Source organism: Camelus dromedarius, chromosome 14, assembly GCF_036321535.1.
Source record: "Camelus dromedarius isolate mCamDro1 chromosome 14, mCamDro1.pat, whole genome shotgun sequence".
NCBI lineage: Eukaryota > Metazoa > Chordata > Mammalia > Artiodactyla > Camelidae > Camelus > Camelus dromedarius.
The window spans coordinates 28,633,231-28,648,196 of NC_087449.1; the positions used below are offsets into that span (position 1 = coordinate 28,633,231).

A 14,966-nucleotide genomic window follows, 5' to 3' on the forward strand; every position below is an offset into this window, starting at 1 on the left:
AGAACCACGTCTGTGTCAGGCGTGGCCAGTCATGGAGCTCCTTTACCCTTGGCCAGAGTAGAGGTTAGCTGAGCATTTGACCCAACCTGGGACAGGGAGAACTTTTTTTTTTTTTGTATTTTGGTAGGATTCATATATTTCAAAGTGGGAGAGAGAATATCCCTTTCTTTTTTGTTGTAAAAATATTTTTATTTTTTGTTTTGAGGGAAGATAATTAGATTTATTTATTTATTTTGGGGGGAGGTAATTAGGTTTATTTACTTATTTATTTATTTAAATGGCGGTACTGGGATTGAACCCAGAACCTCATACATGCTAAACACACACTCTACCACTGAGCTGTACCCTCCCCCCTGAATATCTCTTTCTTAAGATGAGAAAAGTGTAGAGCTGTCGGTGGCCATATCCCCATCCCCCACTATTCCTACAGGAGGGAAGCTTCCTGCAGTGGAGAGTGTGCAGGAAGAGAGGAAAGCAAAGGAGGGAGGGAGAGACGGAGGGAGGGAGAGACGGAGGGAGGGAGAGGGAGAGAGACGATGGGGAGAGAGAGAAAGAGAGGTAGATACAGACATGATGACATCACTGGAATCCGTGAAGACTAGGCTGGCTTCACCCTGGACTGCCAAGTGACACCAGCTAATAAATCCCCCTTGCCGTAAGCTGGTGATCCTGGCCTCTCAGACAGAGGTGAGCGGGGCGAAGGGCAGCATCAGAGTAAGGAATGACCATATTTCTATAGACAGCAAGCGGGAAAAACAGCAAGGCTTCTGAGGAACAATTCTGACTGTCTTTGCCTGTAATTACAACTACATTGTTCCGTGCTTCAGACTCCAATTGTCTTTGTACCAATGAGTGTTTAACCGGGGAATGAATGTATATCTTGTTGCCTGTTTTCCTTTGAGTGCAGATCTGAAGTGAGGGTGCTCAGGGTGGTCCTGCCACCCCTGTGGTTGGTAAGCCCCCCCAGGGCCTGGGGTTTGTTGCTTCCCATTTTCCCTTCAGCCACTGACTGGAATAGTCATATTTTTCTCCTCATAGGGTGCATTGTGCTTTGCAAAGCACTTTCATCTGCATTATCTCATTAGATTCTCAGAGCATCTGTGAAGGAGGCAGGGCTGGGATTACTATTCCTGCCTGTCAGATTGAAAAACAGAGGCTCAGGCCCTGGACTCTTGGCACCGAAAGAGAAAGACATGGGCAAGGCTTCTGCAGTGATCTCATAGGGGTTGGGTGATACAGAGGTGGGAGGGTCCCTGGATCTGGGGCCACACGGCCCGGGCTTGAGTCCTGGCTCTTTTACTTACTAGCTCTCTGACTTGGGGCAAATCACTCAGTCTCTTCCAGTCTTGATTTCCCCTTCTGTCAGATATAGGGAAGGTATTTTCCTTCAAGAATTCTTTTGACTATCACAGGAGAGGATATAGAATCAAGGGTTTTATGAGCTCTAAGATACTGCTCACTTGCTCGGGGTTGATTTTTCTGAGTGATGGGCCATGGGATGCTGGGTCCAGCTCGGCTAGGCTCACGAGAGCTGTAGTGCATGCCTCCTCCCAACTCCACACTCAGTGACATCACGTTGTCGTGTGTAACTTAAAATCAGCCATTGTGAGAATATTTACACCAGGGAAATTGGCAAATATCACAATTTTTCCCTCCCTTGCGAGTCAGTTGTTAACCAGCATATCAGCTGTGGTGGGGAGGGGAGGCGAGGAGAAGAAAAGGACACTCGTCGGTAAGGTGCACCCTCGGAGCATCTCCTTCAGTCCTCATGCAGATGCTGATCCTGTTTTACAGATGGGGTAAACGAAATTCAAGATCGATAACTTGCTCAAGAACACACAATAAATGACAGAGCAGGGACTCAAAGTCAGATCTCACGTTCTCTCTGATAACCATGCGGCCCCCCGAGATGCACCCAGTAGCGCTTGTCCTTTCCTTGATCTCCAGCCCAGCAACAGTGAGATACTGAGTCCCTTTCTAGGGCCGCTTAAAATGTAAGATCGCTGTTTGGACTTCGGTATCTTAGTTTCTAAATAAACCTGACTCAGAGAAAGATGGGGAAGAGTGCAATCCATTGAGCTGGGTACCAGGGAATGAGTTGAGTATCTTTGAGACCCACAGTTCTGGGTCTCAAATCGATAAAGGTTTCAGGGTCTTGGAAGTTAGGCAATTCCATTGGCTGGGACCACATCATGCATGGAGAGGCCAAAAAGTCAAGTGCACCTGAGTTCAAGTGCCAACTCTGCTGCTTCACCTAGCAGGGGCTCAGCTGCCTCACCTGTCAGAGGGGGACAATATCCTAACATACGTGTTTCACCTTATTGGGTTTCTGTGGTATTAATGGGGGAAAGAATTCTGAAGGCCTCTGGAATCTCTTACACTGCACAGATGTAAGGGAATGATCATGTGTCTCAGCTGAGAACCTTTCCTCCTGTTGCTAAGAGAGAAAGGACTGCCTGTTTCCCTCTCCTGCCATCTCTGGCCCTCCACCCCACCCCACCCCACCCCCACCAGACATTTTTTTTCCCCTTCTATTTTTATACCTTGAGTCCTTCATATGACCATGTCCTGCATGCTTCAGACTAGATGGGGATGGCAGACAGGGAAAAATAAATAAAAAGGACCTAAACAAAATGAAAATCTGTTTCTTGCTTGAGAAAATGACAGATGGGTGCAGAGGTTGGCATTAGCAATGCAAGCTTTTCCCCAGGTGTAGGGATGAACCAACTCTTACTGAATCCAGTAGGTTATCCTGACAGGCCCTGGGCTGGGCAGTTCCTGGAGAGGAATGATTAACCCTCCCTTCTCATAGATGGGTTCAGAGGTATGGTAGGAGCACTCCGGAGGTTCCTGGGAAAATTGAAGTGGGGGGTGTGGTGAAGATGCAGTGAATGGTTATTTAGTACCTCTGATGCCTTTACTGTCTCATTTAATCCTTGCAATAATTTTATGAGAATATATATTATTTACATTTGCCAGTTAAGGAAAAGGATGCTCAGAGAGCGGTGGGAGAAGTCCACACCCAGGCTCCTGGGGTTCCTGTCAAGTGGCCTCTCCCCCTTGCAGACGTAGTGGAAGAAGGGTGGTCCCTGTGGTTGTGAAGGCCCGGGAATGGAAAGGGACTTTTATTCAGCACTAAGGGACCCTCTTATTGTTTCCCCTGCTTCCACCCAAGCCCCCTCCAGTCCATCCTCTGCAGGAGAGCTGGAGTGGGCTTTTACAAATGCAAAAAATGTCATTGCCAATCCCCTAACAATCCCTGCTCTGCTAACTCCAAACAAATTGCCTACTGAATTCCTCCCAAAAGACCAGCCTCTCTCTCTCTGACATCCCCACCTCATACCACTATTCACCACTTTTGCTACATTTCAGCCACAATTGGTTTCCTTCTGCTCTTCAAATACATTCAACTTATTCCTGCCTCGGGGCCTTTGCAATTACTGTTCCTGCTGCCTTTAATGCTTCCAGGTCTCCAGTCAATTTTCATCTTCTCAGAGAGTCCTTGTCCAACCCCTAGCCTGATGTCCTGCTCAATTGTTTCCTATCACACATCACCATCTGTTCAAATTGTTGTCATAGTAGTTATTACAATCTGCCAGCTTCTTATTCATTGACTTGTTTTTTATTCTGCATCCTCATACTGGAGAGCAAGTTCAAGAGAGAAAGGATTATTTATCTTTTTGAAAGTCTTACCCCACATCATAAAATAGAGATTGGCACACAGTAAGCAGACAATCAATTCTTAGTGAATAAGTGAATTGTTGTTGATGTTGTATTATCTTCTGCCCTGAATGATGGGCAAGTCCTATCATCTGCTCTCACTTAACCTGTGTCAGGCTTTGCATTTATCTCATTTGCTTCTCACAACAATCCTGCGAGACAGATCATCTGATTCCCATTTTGCAGATGAAGAAATGGAGGCTCCATCATTTGGCAATTTGCTTAAAGTCACACAGTGGACCTGAGACCCTTGTCTGCCTGCTCCTGGGCCCACACACTAGATCACCCGGAGCTCAGAAATGTGTCTCTGGGAATTCTGCACGTGCGAGAGAGTGTGTGTCTGCTGATGCAAAACCTCGTGTGTGTGAAGACTCCAGTTAGCACGCGGTTGTGTAAAAGCACGGGCAGGCCCAGACTCCAGCGGCAGCTCAGAGGGGGCTCCCGGTTATAAATCTTCATTACTTGGTCTTAAGACCAGACCTCTTTGGGGAGCAGAGAGTCTCAGAAGGTGAGGACTGCGGAATGGCTTCAAGTTATAGGCCTCGCTGCGATCGGGGTAGGGAGGGAACCTGCGAGTGGGTACTGAGCTCCTTCTCCCCTCGCGGTGCTTAAGTCCTGGTGGGTCTGGTCTCGCCACTGCTACGGGCTCCTGGATTTTGCACTAGGTGGCGAAATGCTGTGGGGCTCCCCTATTCGGGGGAATGCGGTAGTGATGTATAAGGTATGAAAGATGTGGCCTGCAGAGAGCCGGCACTATCTCTACTGCTGCTGCCGCTGCCGCTGCTACTGCTGCCGGCAGAGCTGCTGGGAGTGAGCATCCCCTGTCCGGGATACCCAGCTCCGCGGCATCTCCTGTGCGCCCTGGCCCCACACGGACCTGCCAGCCCCAGGGAACAAAAGCGGAGCCCACTCGCCCTTTCCTGCAGCCGGAGGATGAGTCGAGAGGGCTGAGCGGAGAGTGTGGTCCTCAGCGGCCGGCGGGGAAGGTAGGAGAAGGTGTTGGCGCTCGCCCGCCCCGGCGTGGGACGCTCGGGATGGGCGGGCCGGGGCGAGGGTGCCCGAGGGGGCCAGTCTGTCCCGCGGGCGCTGCCCGGCCGGGCGGGGTGGTCATCTGGAACGCCGCGCCCGCACCGCCAGCTCAGCGCAGGGCGGGCGCCGAGCTCCCGTAGCCGCGAGGGAGCCTCCAGGGTGGGCGTCAGAGGCAGCGGGGGAAAAGTCCGGAGCCGAAGCCGGGCAGCGGCAGCTGCGGAGGAGCTGCCCGCGGCACTTGGCGGCGCGCGGCTGGCTGCGAGGCGGGAGGCGGCGGCTGCAGTGTGCGCAAAGTTTTGGGTGGCGCGCAAAGGCGCGGGCGAGGGCCCGGCGCAGCGCAGAGCCGCGCAAGTTGTGGCCGCAGTCGGGGGGCGACCCCCGGGAGCCCCCACGCGGACTCGAGGACACTAGGACTAGCGGCTTTTGCTCCCCTGATGCCAGCCTGGGCTGGGTTGGCGCGCAGCCATTTAACCCTTCCCGGCACGGGGGAAACAACTTCATCCTCGTCGGAGGCGGCTGGACTCAGGCTGGCGGGGTGGCGTCGAGGCTCCCAGCTCAGTCCTTCTGTGGTCTTGCGCATTGCCCAGCACGTTCTGGGTTTTCTGTTCTTTTCTGTCCACCTCTGCGTCCAGAAACCAGGCAAGCTGGCCGGCGGGGGCGGGGGGGGGCGCGGGACTTTCCCTCTATAATTTTACCCCACGCGCCACCCGGACGCATGTTTTTCCATCAGCTTGGCTCTTTGATGCTGCCTTGAAAAATGAGATGATTAATCAATTAGGTTAGTGGCCAATTAGGCATAACCTTGTAGGAAAATAATTATGCCCAGCTCTGTGGGCTTTCACTGGTGATGAAGTGGGAATTCAGCCCAGGTGGAGGGGATGTTCCGGAAAGATAGGGCTGATCAGGGAATTTCTGAATTTAAGATTAAAGAGATTCAAATGTGTGGTGGTGGCAGAGGTTGAGGGGGTGGGGGTGCGGTAGGGGTGTATGTCTGTCTGTCTGTCTGGCTGGCTGTGTGTGTGTGAGAGAGGGAGAGTATCAGTTTTTGCCGAGGAAATTAACCCTTGGCAGCACGGTCTGGGTGGACTTTGCAGGCAGCATGTTTCAAACGGCTCAGAAAAGGTGTGTCCCCCGGTTGCCTTCCCCATCCCCCTCGTCTCTGAGGGACTCTCGCCTGGGAATCGCCTCACAGTGGCTTTCTGATGCTTTGGGAGGCTGAGTTAAGATGAATGCATTTTAGTTTCATGTCCGAGAAATCGCGTCGTTGCGGAAGAGGTTCCTGTGCCGTGCCTTCCGAGGAGGCACCTTTCCCCTGCTCCTGTTCCATAAAGCGGTTATTAAATGGGTGCAAAAGGGAGGCGATCTATTTCCAGGGCTGGGAAGTTCTCCTGCTGAGCAGGGCTTCCCTTCTTTTCGGGGGAATGGCTAGAGGGATTTGGCACTGCAGTATTACAATACAGCCATATTAAAAAGGTCCTCAGAGCTTGGAGCCCTCTCCACCACTGCAGCCCCATCTTCAACAGACTTGGCTGCTCACATCCTTCTTGCGGGCAGCGTGCAGGGGATTTCTGGCATGCACCCGTGTGCATTTTAACCCCGTTCTGTTTCTATTTTAATCCTCTATTCTCTGTTTATACATCTGGACTCTGTAGTAGATTTCTATTTAGAAGGCAAAACCCTAGAGGTGTTCCCAGTGTAGAGGGATTTTTTGCAACAGGTCCCAGGTCTGGGTTTTCTAATAATGGGTCCCCCTGGCATTTAGCCAACTGGGGACCCGGTCTCCCCTCCAGTGACCTGGCCAGGTTGGACCGGGTGGTCTTTGAGATCCCCTGCAATGCTGACCTTAGCTTGTTCTGAATTTTATGGCTTTTCTTCCTTTCTGAGCTGATCCAGAGGAGTGGCTGAGCAATGTGGCAGCAGCAGTGCCACCTCGGTCCCGGTAGGAAGGGATGGGGACTGGTTGGGGCTTATTAGCAAATAGAAATTGCCCAGCTGGAAGGCTGCCTGGAGACACTGGTGTCCAGGGACAACTGGGAACCATAGTCTCCACCTGCCTTCCTCAGAATAAAGGGCCACCATTCAACCCTCTCTCTTTTCCAATTTTTTTTTTTTTCTTGAAGCTGGACTCAGCTAGTCACCTTACTGTGACCATATTTGTTGGTCTGACTCTTTTGCTAGCAAAGGCCTTGCTTCTTTCCTAAAACTGAAGCTTTTTTTATATCGTGGGAAGGAATATGGAGGGAGAAGGGAGGGAGAGAGGAAGGGAAAGAGGCGGGGGAGGGGGGCAGTAGTGAGAGAGAGACAGAGACAGCTTAAGACTTCAAATACAGCCAGACAGAGGGAAAGAGGTAGGAGAGATGGAGAATTAGGGGGAGGGGGGAGAAGTGGAGGAAGAAAAGGGAGACACACAGGTAGGGAGGAAATTCAGAGAGGAGGAATTCTAGTACAGAGAGGGCAGGAACGAAACATGAAAGCAAAGTTTTGTTTTATCATACGGCTTTTTTTCAATATAAGGGAAAGCCCCAAACTGTGGAAGACTCATTGCAGATAGACTGGCTTGGACCTCAGTGTCAACATAATCAGATAACTTAGTTATAAAATAAACATTGTGGCCCCAGAAAGCCATCAACTCCATTTCTTGTTTGTTTTCGTGGTTGGGGACTCCAGTTATTGGTGTGGGGTCAGAGCTTGGAAGGAGGGCTGTTAGCTTGTGCTTTCATAGCCCCAAAAGCATACTCTTGTTTGGGTCAAGTTGGGGCACTTCATTTGGACAGGCTGGGTGTTGGAACAACTTTGGAGAGGTGGGTATTCCTTTGTTTTATATCTGTCTTCCATAGAGTTGACAACTTTTTAAAAACAGTGCATTGTAAATTCATTTAACCTTAGGGGCAAAAAGAAGAATGAAGGATAGTATAGTAAACTCTTATCTGCCACCTAAAACTAAGAGTGATGGAGAAATTATTCCAATTTGTTTTCTCTTCTCTAGCTTCCTTGTCCCCGGTCCACACCATTCTCAGAGCCTCCCAGCTCATCTCCTGGTCTCCAGTATGGTGCCTCTCCGCAGTTGTGACATGATCTTTTTAAAACATAGCTTCGATTGTGTTACTTTCCAGATAAAAACACAGAGACGTTTCCCTAGGGCTTAAAGCACGGGATTCAAATCACTGGCCCTAGACTTTAAGGCCTTTCATAGCCTGGCCTTCTTGCTCCCTCTTAATGGGCCTCACAAACCCATACACAGCATCACACACACTGTCACACACACACATATACACAAACACACACCATCACACGTATAGACTCATACACTCATATACCAACTCACACCCTCACACACAGAATCACCACACACACACACACACACTCACACACACACTCATACACTCCACTCCCATCACATGTGCACACCACACACATGGCTTTTATACCTTTGTATACCTTTCTTTCCTTGCCTGGAAAATACCTCCTACTCCTTTACCTGGTGAAGTCTATTCATCCTTTAGGACCCATCTCAAAAGTGACATCCACTCAGATCTCTTTACTTCAGTAAGCTCTGTTTCCCCAGCACTCTTAACACACTTCTTTTGGAGTACTGTGTTATGATCCATGTGTTTGTCTCTCCCAGGAAATTGTAAATTCCTTCCAAGTGGGGATAATTTATCCACCTCTTTAATCTCAAGATATATATATATATACATATATATATATATGTATATATATATACACACACACACACACACATACACACACACCACAGTGATGGGCACAAAGGTGCATGAGTGATGTTCAATGAATACATTCCTTTTAAGAGCTTCGAAAGAGTGATTAATATTCATAACATCTTTTCATTTAGTTCTTATTTTATCTTACACTCATTATTTTTATATTTTTTCTTTATTTTGAATACAAAAATACTAAAAGCTTTGAAAAATTCAAATGATACAGCAGCATATAAAATGTGACAATCCTTCCCCCTTATTTTTAATGTACAAGTTATTAAACACTTGCATTTCTTTTTTTATTGAAGTATAGTAGATTTATGATGTGTTAATTTCTGGCATAAAGCATAATGATTCATATATATATATACACACATGCCTTTTCATATTTTTTCATTATAAGCTATTACAAGGTATTGAATATAGTTCCCTGTGCTGTACAGTAGGACCTTGTTGTTTATCTATTTTACTGACAGTAGTTAGCATCTGCAAACCCAGAACTCCCAATTTATCCCTTGCCACCTCCTTTTCTCTTGATAACCATAAGTTTATTTTCTATGTCTATGAGTCTGTCTCTGTTTTGTAAATAAGTTCATTTGTGTCCTTTTATAAGATTCCACATATAAGTGCTATCATATGGTATTTTTCTTTCTCTTTCTGGCTTCACTTAGTGTGACCATCTCCAGGTCCATCCCTGTTGCTGCAGATGGCGTTATTTCATTCCTTTTTATGGCTGAGTAGTAGTCCATTGTGCATATATTGCATTTCTTCTTGCCCTTTGTTTTATCACATGTTCCTAACTAGACAACATGCAGGGATCCTGTCATGTACATCTATATATGCTAATAATGCCTAATGCAGAGTTGTACACACAAGTGCCCAACAAATATGGAGCAAATGAATACATACTATTTTGGTTTATTTTTTAATTCCATTAAATAAATTGCTTCACTAATCTTCACAGTAGCCTTTTGTAATTACTGTTCTAATCCTTATTTTACAGAGAAAGAGAGCTCAGCTCCAAGAGGTTATATGACTTGGCCAGATCAGACAGGGAAAGAGTGATGGGGTCCAGATTCAACCCAGACCTCCTTCATTTTATGGCCTCTGCTCTTTCCACTCTACCTCCTAGGTGGATTTGTGGGCACCTAGAGACAGAGCATCTAACTCAGATTTCTGTGCCCAATACTTGCTCAGAGCTAAGACTATGGAGCCCTTAACCCACACCTTCACAGGTGGCATTATCCTTTTACAGGTGAGAAAGGGAGACACATGTAAGACGTTAATGTGACCTGGCTGAGCGCCTCAAGCAAGGAAGAAGTAGAAGGTATTGAACCCAGAACTTGGGCCCAAAGCTCATTCCCTCTTCTTTGATGTAGGAATTGATTCCAGAAAGAAACAGAGAAACTTCTACTTTCATGTTAGTACGTGACTCAGTGAGATGGAAGAAGTCTGGCTGGAGGGGCTGCTTCCTGAAAAGGGGCGGGGCTTTGCTGGCACTATGTCTGGGGACTTCAGCACTGGCAGGGTCCACATTTCCTGGGACTGTTGCCTTAGAAACTCCTTTCATCCCCCGCTCTGCTCATCTGCATGTCTGAAGCCTTCTTGAACTAGAACCATGGATGGAGTTACTTGCTTGAGACCTTGGTGAGCAACTGTGGACATAGTTTGTGGTTCCGTGGTTTCGTAGGTATGCTACAAAACCTAATGGAGTGGTTTGAAACGTTGGTGTGGGGATATTTTGTCAGTGAGGCAGTAGGGGCTGGAGGCCTCCAGAGCTCGGCATTGGTAGCACCTGGCTCCAGGTGGGATACAGCTCTTGCTAGTGAATGCTTGATGTATGTCGGGCACTGGGCTGGGCGTACTGCCTGTATTCTCTCACTCAGTCCTTCTAACAGTCCTAGGAGTGGCGTTACGATCCTCACCTAGAACAGTGCCTGGTCAATAAAAAATATAAAAAAAAAATTTGCTGAGTTTTTAATGAATGGAGGAGGAAATCATGGATCTGAGACACTGAGTCCTAGCTGGTGCATTTCACTAGGGTCTGAACTCAAGTCATTCTGACTCTGGAGGCTGCACTCTTTCACCGCACTGTGCTTCTTCTGCACTGAAAATCCTGACCGGGTGACGGTGCGTAGAACTTGAGCTTGTAGATCCTTTTATCCAGCTGCCTTGTTTAAGAGAGGCAAAAATTGCCTACGAGAAAAGGTGCTGCTCTGAGCACTTTAGATGGATTTATCTTCACATTTGACAGATAAGGAATATGAGAGGCAGTGAAGTGGTAGAAATGGGATTTGAGCACTGGTAGTCTGTGCTCTTTGCTATTCAAGTTGATGAGATTCTGGGACCTGTTTAAGATCCTGGAGTTACTTGGCAGTAGAACCGTTGCCATCATCATCATCATTGTCATCACCACCTTTGTCATTATCACTGTCACTGTTGCTGCCTTCATAGCAATGATCTCTACTGAGTCCAATTTTGTGCTGATGGGCACTTTTCATAGTAATCCCGTTAATTCTCAAACAAGCTCATGTTCCTCTAGAAGGAAGCTGAGGCACAATGAGCTTAAATAAGTGCTGAGATTTTCGTGGCCAGTCAGTGCAGAACTGGGGTTGTGACCCTTCGTGTTTGATCTTATCTGTTCTCATTTTCATTCTCCAGACTCTTTTTTTTTTTCACTGATCCTCGTTGCTGTTCTTAAAACCCAGCAAAGCACAAAATGATGAAATTTTTCTTGGCTGGCTCTTCATTGTTAGCCCAATGCTCAGAGGATCACTGTCCAAAAAGACACAGGCTTTACCCTTCAGGGACCTGAGTTTTTCCTCCTGTTTTGCCGTCAGGTGGACGAGGGGTTACCTGAGGGTTCCTGTGTGTCTTTCAATTCCCTGGAAATGGAATAACAATGTTACCTGCCATGTTTCCTAATATGGTGATGGGAATAGGAAAGTTGGGGCCCTTGTGAGTTTACCTTCCACTTAGAGAACAAGAAGCATCTTGTGAAAGAGAGAAGGGAGTATTTTTCAGGTTGAAAACGGCTACCTTGGGCTGCTCTATGACACTGATTAGCTTGAGCCGAAAAAACGACCATCACTCAGGCTCTTTGGTGACAGTGGAGGAATCCTACACAGTTAGTATGTACACTTGTGACTTAAAACAGCCATACTGTGGATGACAAGAGACCCAGTGACATCAGACACACTTTCAATTTATCTAGCAGAGCACATGCAGTTCCTGTCTCAAAGGGGGCAGAATTAAATAAGAATGAATACCAAATAAAGAATTCATTTGTATTCATAGGCTTTTAATAAATAAGAATCTTTTTTTTTTGAAATGAGCTCTGAGCCCTAGGTCTTGAGACTTCTTGTTTAATTAACATGCAGAATGTGACTTCTTCTTGTTTCAAAATGACCATTTTTTTTTTTTTTGGAAGCTTGAGCTTAGATCTTTAGTGACATTTTTTCTGCAAGCAAATATTTACAGCCGAGTTGGAAACTGACAGGAAGGAGGGTTTAAAGTGAAAATGTTACCCAACTGAAGTTTACATCTGAGTGAAACACATGGTGTCACCATGGACAGAGTCCTAAGAACTCAAAATATTTGTCAATTTGTAAAACTTGAAGAAACCAAGCTGCTTTCGTTTGTTAATGTTAACTCTAAAAATCACATTTTTTTTTGTATATGCATTATGGTGGCCATTCCTACTTCTTATCTCTTTGGTTTTACTTTGGTCCCGGAACTGCAGCTGTTTGCATATTCTTTATCTTCTGTTCCAGATGAGATGGATGCCTGGTGGTAGCCCCACGTTTTCCACTGCCATGCTTCTGACTCTACAGTGAACACCCTCCTTTTTCAGATCTCCTCCCAGTCTAATAGAATCTTAAAGTCAAGTTCAGATACCATGTCCTGCATGAAGTCTTCTTAGTTAACTCCATGCAATATTGACCAGCACTGACATTGGTTGTTTTTCTCACTTTATGAATTTTTCAATCATATAAGTAAACCAAATTAATTGTAAAGAATGAGCAAGTATTGAAAAGTATAAGAAGCTTGTAAAAAGTCATTTGAAATTCCAGTTGTCTTGCTTATAATTTGGTGACCATCTTTTCATTTATCTCTTTAGACACGTATACTAAAAAATGTAGATATAATTTTACTGATTCTGCCTCATTATGCAAACCATTTTCTGTTTGTTTACCCTGGACAGCAATTTTTTTAATATAGCTTTTTGTTTATTTACTCTCCCTTGCCCTTCAAGCTAATCTAACAACCAGGATGCCTTCCATATCTTCCTCTAAGCTCCTTATAACATTTACACATATATGTCCACACACACACACACACACATATGTTCATACACACATATATGCAAATGTAAGGATTTTTGTTATTGGCTTAAAACATGAGATCATATATACATTCCTTGGCATATTGCTTTTTATCACTTTAAACACTAGAAAACTACCCCATTCTAGCTCTCCATCAGTCAGTTGGTATAGATGTCACTCTTTTCAATGGCTGTATAAGTTTCAGTGGTATGAATATACCACAGATTTTTTTAACCACTTCTCTGCTGATGGGCATTTACTTTTGTTCCACTAATTTTTATAAACAATGCTGAAATAAGCATCCTGGTACATTTATCAGTATCTGTTGATGCTTTAAGTTTTATGAGTAGATCCCCAAACCTAACACTTCAGAGTCAAAGGACGTGTGCTTTTTAAAGTTGTAGTAGATGGCACCGTGTATCTTTCTGAAGAGAATATAGTAATTCCCTCACTTCCATTAGCATGGATGCAGCAACATTTCCTTATTTTATCTTTGCCAGCAGCACATACTATCATTCTCTTTTACTTTTGCTACCCTCATATGTAACGAGTGGTATCTCACTGCTATTTACTTTGTATTTTCTTTCTTTTTTTGTTGTTGTTAACCACTAGCAGCTGCCAATTTATTCTGAATAAATAAGTTAATATTACAGCTGAAAGCTGCCTCCCATTGTCTGTGCCATTGGACCCCAGGTGGAAGAAGTGGGCCCTACTAGAGTCCAGGTGCTGAGAGGTCTCAGCATCCTGAAGAAAGCAGTGCCAAGGTGGGCCAGTTTCGGATGGTTATGGTGCTGGGGCCTGGGGCTGCACGCGAGGTGAGGGAAGGGCTTGCAGGCAGCCCCATGATGGGGAGGACCCGGCTGAAGGTTTCTGTGGGCATTTGCTCAGGCCCTGTCCAGGTGGCAGGCTTGGGCTCTTCCATGGGAGATAGGAGCACCAAACCTGGTTCACTCAAAATGCCAATCCCACTGCAGGGACACAATGGCTGTGCAGAAGCCTGGGGTGGAGCTGAGAGCGATGGGGAGGGAGAAGCTGGTTCTGGCTGTATGGAGGCAGGACTCCTGGCTCCGGGCATGAGTGACATGAGACACAGAGGGTCCACCCCTCTGCCCTGCGACGCCACTGGTACTCAGGCTGTACATGCTCCTCGATCTGTAAGCTTACTGAAAACTGCAAACAAGCTACAGTTCCTTCCCCTAAGTTTAAGGTCCCCACCACGTCCTCGCCAAGTCTATATACAGATTTGAAGCTGCCAAATGTCCCAACTTTTCCTCAGGCATCACTGATATTGTAGAGATGGAGGCTGTGGCAGGATGTGGCAGCCACGAGGTTCTCCCCAGCCACCTCAGCGAGCCATGAGCCTTCTTCCCACCTTCATCCTCCTCCAGAATGGACTGGATGGGGCTACAGCCTTATCCTGGAGAAGTTGGACATCTTGAAGGCTGATCAGCACAAGAACCCTCAGAGAGACCCTGAGTAAACTGATGGGTGAGTTGACGGGCTGGCAGCCACTGGTCAGTTAGACATACTTGACTGACTGACCCCAAAAGGAAGGTGGTCCCTCTATAGGATGCACTTGGCTGTTGGAGTATGATTTGGGCTCTCCAGGGTCTAGCCTCAGGTCACAGAACAGGATTTTTGGTGGAGTGGAAAGGATACACTGACCCCTCTCACCTTGGTGCAGTAGAAAGACAGTCTGGCCCTCAGGCTGGACATCTGGCTGACTGGAGTCTGGGGGAGGCAGTAGATTTGGGCACCGGCCCAGGCCAGAGCCTCACTGGACGCAGAAGTGGCTGTGGGAGGTAGGGGATTGGTGACGGTCACCACACGCTCCAGCACCTCCCCCGCCAGAAACACAGGACCTCTGCTGGCCCTGCTACCGCTTCAATCATGGCAGCCCCGGAACTGGATCTAGAAGAAAACAAGAGGTGTCAGAGGTCAGTACCACGGCAGGGAGGGATGTCTTGGCTCGCCTGGGGGTGAGGTCCGAGGAAGTGGGCGGTCAGCGCCACGGTGTCAGAGGGAAGTGTCCAGATCTGGGGTGAGGGAGGGCGGAAGGGGAGGTACGGTGGCAGCTGATGCAGCACTACCGAGGTGGAGGCCGTCGCTCTGGGGCCCAGCCCCCGCCCCCTGTATTTTCTTGATGCTGCCAATGAGGAGCGTCATTTCACAT

The 14,966-nt window shown here is 47.1% G+C and overlaps 1 protein-coding gene and 1 pseudogene across 2 annotated transcripts in view; one reads left to right on the forward strand and one right to left on the reverse strand.

Moving 5' to 3' along the window:
* Positions 1 to 4,430: 4,430 nt before the first annotated feature.
* DAB1 (DAB adaptor protein 1) overlaps positions 4,431 to 14,966 on the forward strand; it is a 1,070,346-nt gene continuing 1,059,810 nt past the window's right edge. For both annotated transcript variants that reach the window (XM_064493538.1, XM_064493539.1), the window contains exon 1: positions 4,431 to 4,706. The gene's annotated coding sequence lies outside the window, so the exon portion shown is untranslated. The remainder of the gene's footprint in view (positions 4,707 to 14,966) is intronic.
* LOC105092852 (RAB6A-GEF complex partner protein 2-like) overlaps positions 13,530 to 14,966 on the reverse strand; it is a 129,353-nt pseudogene continuing 127,916 nt past the window's right edge.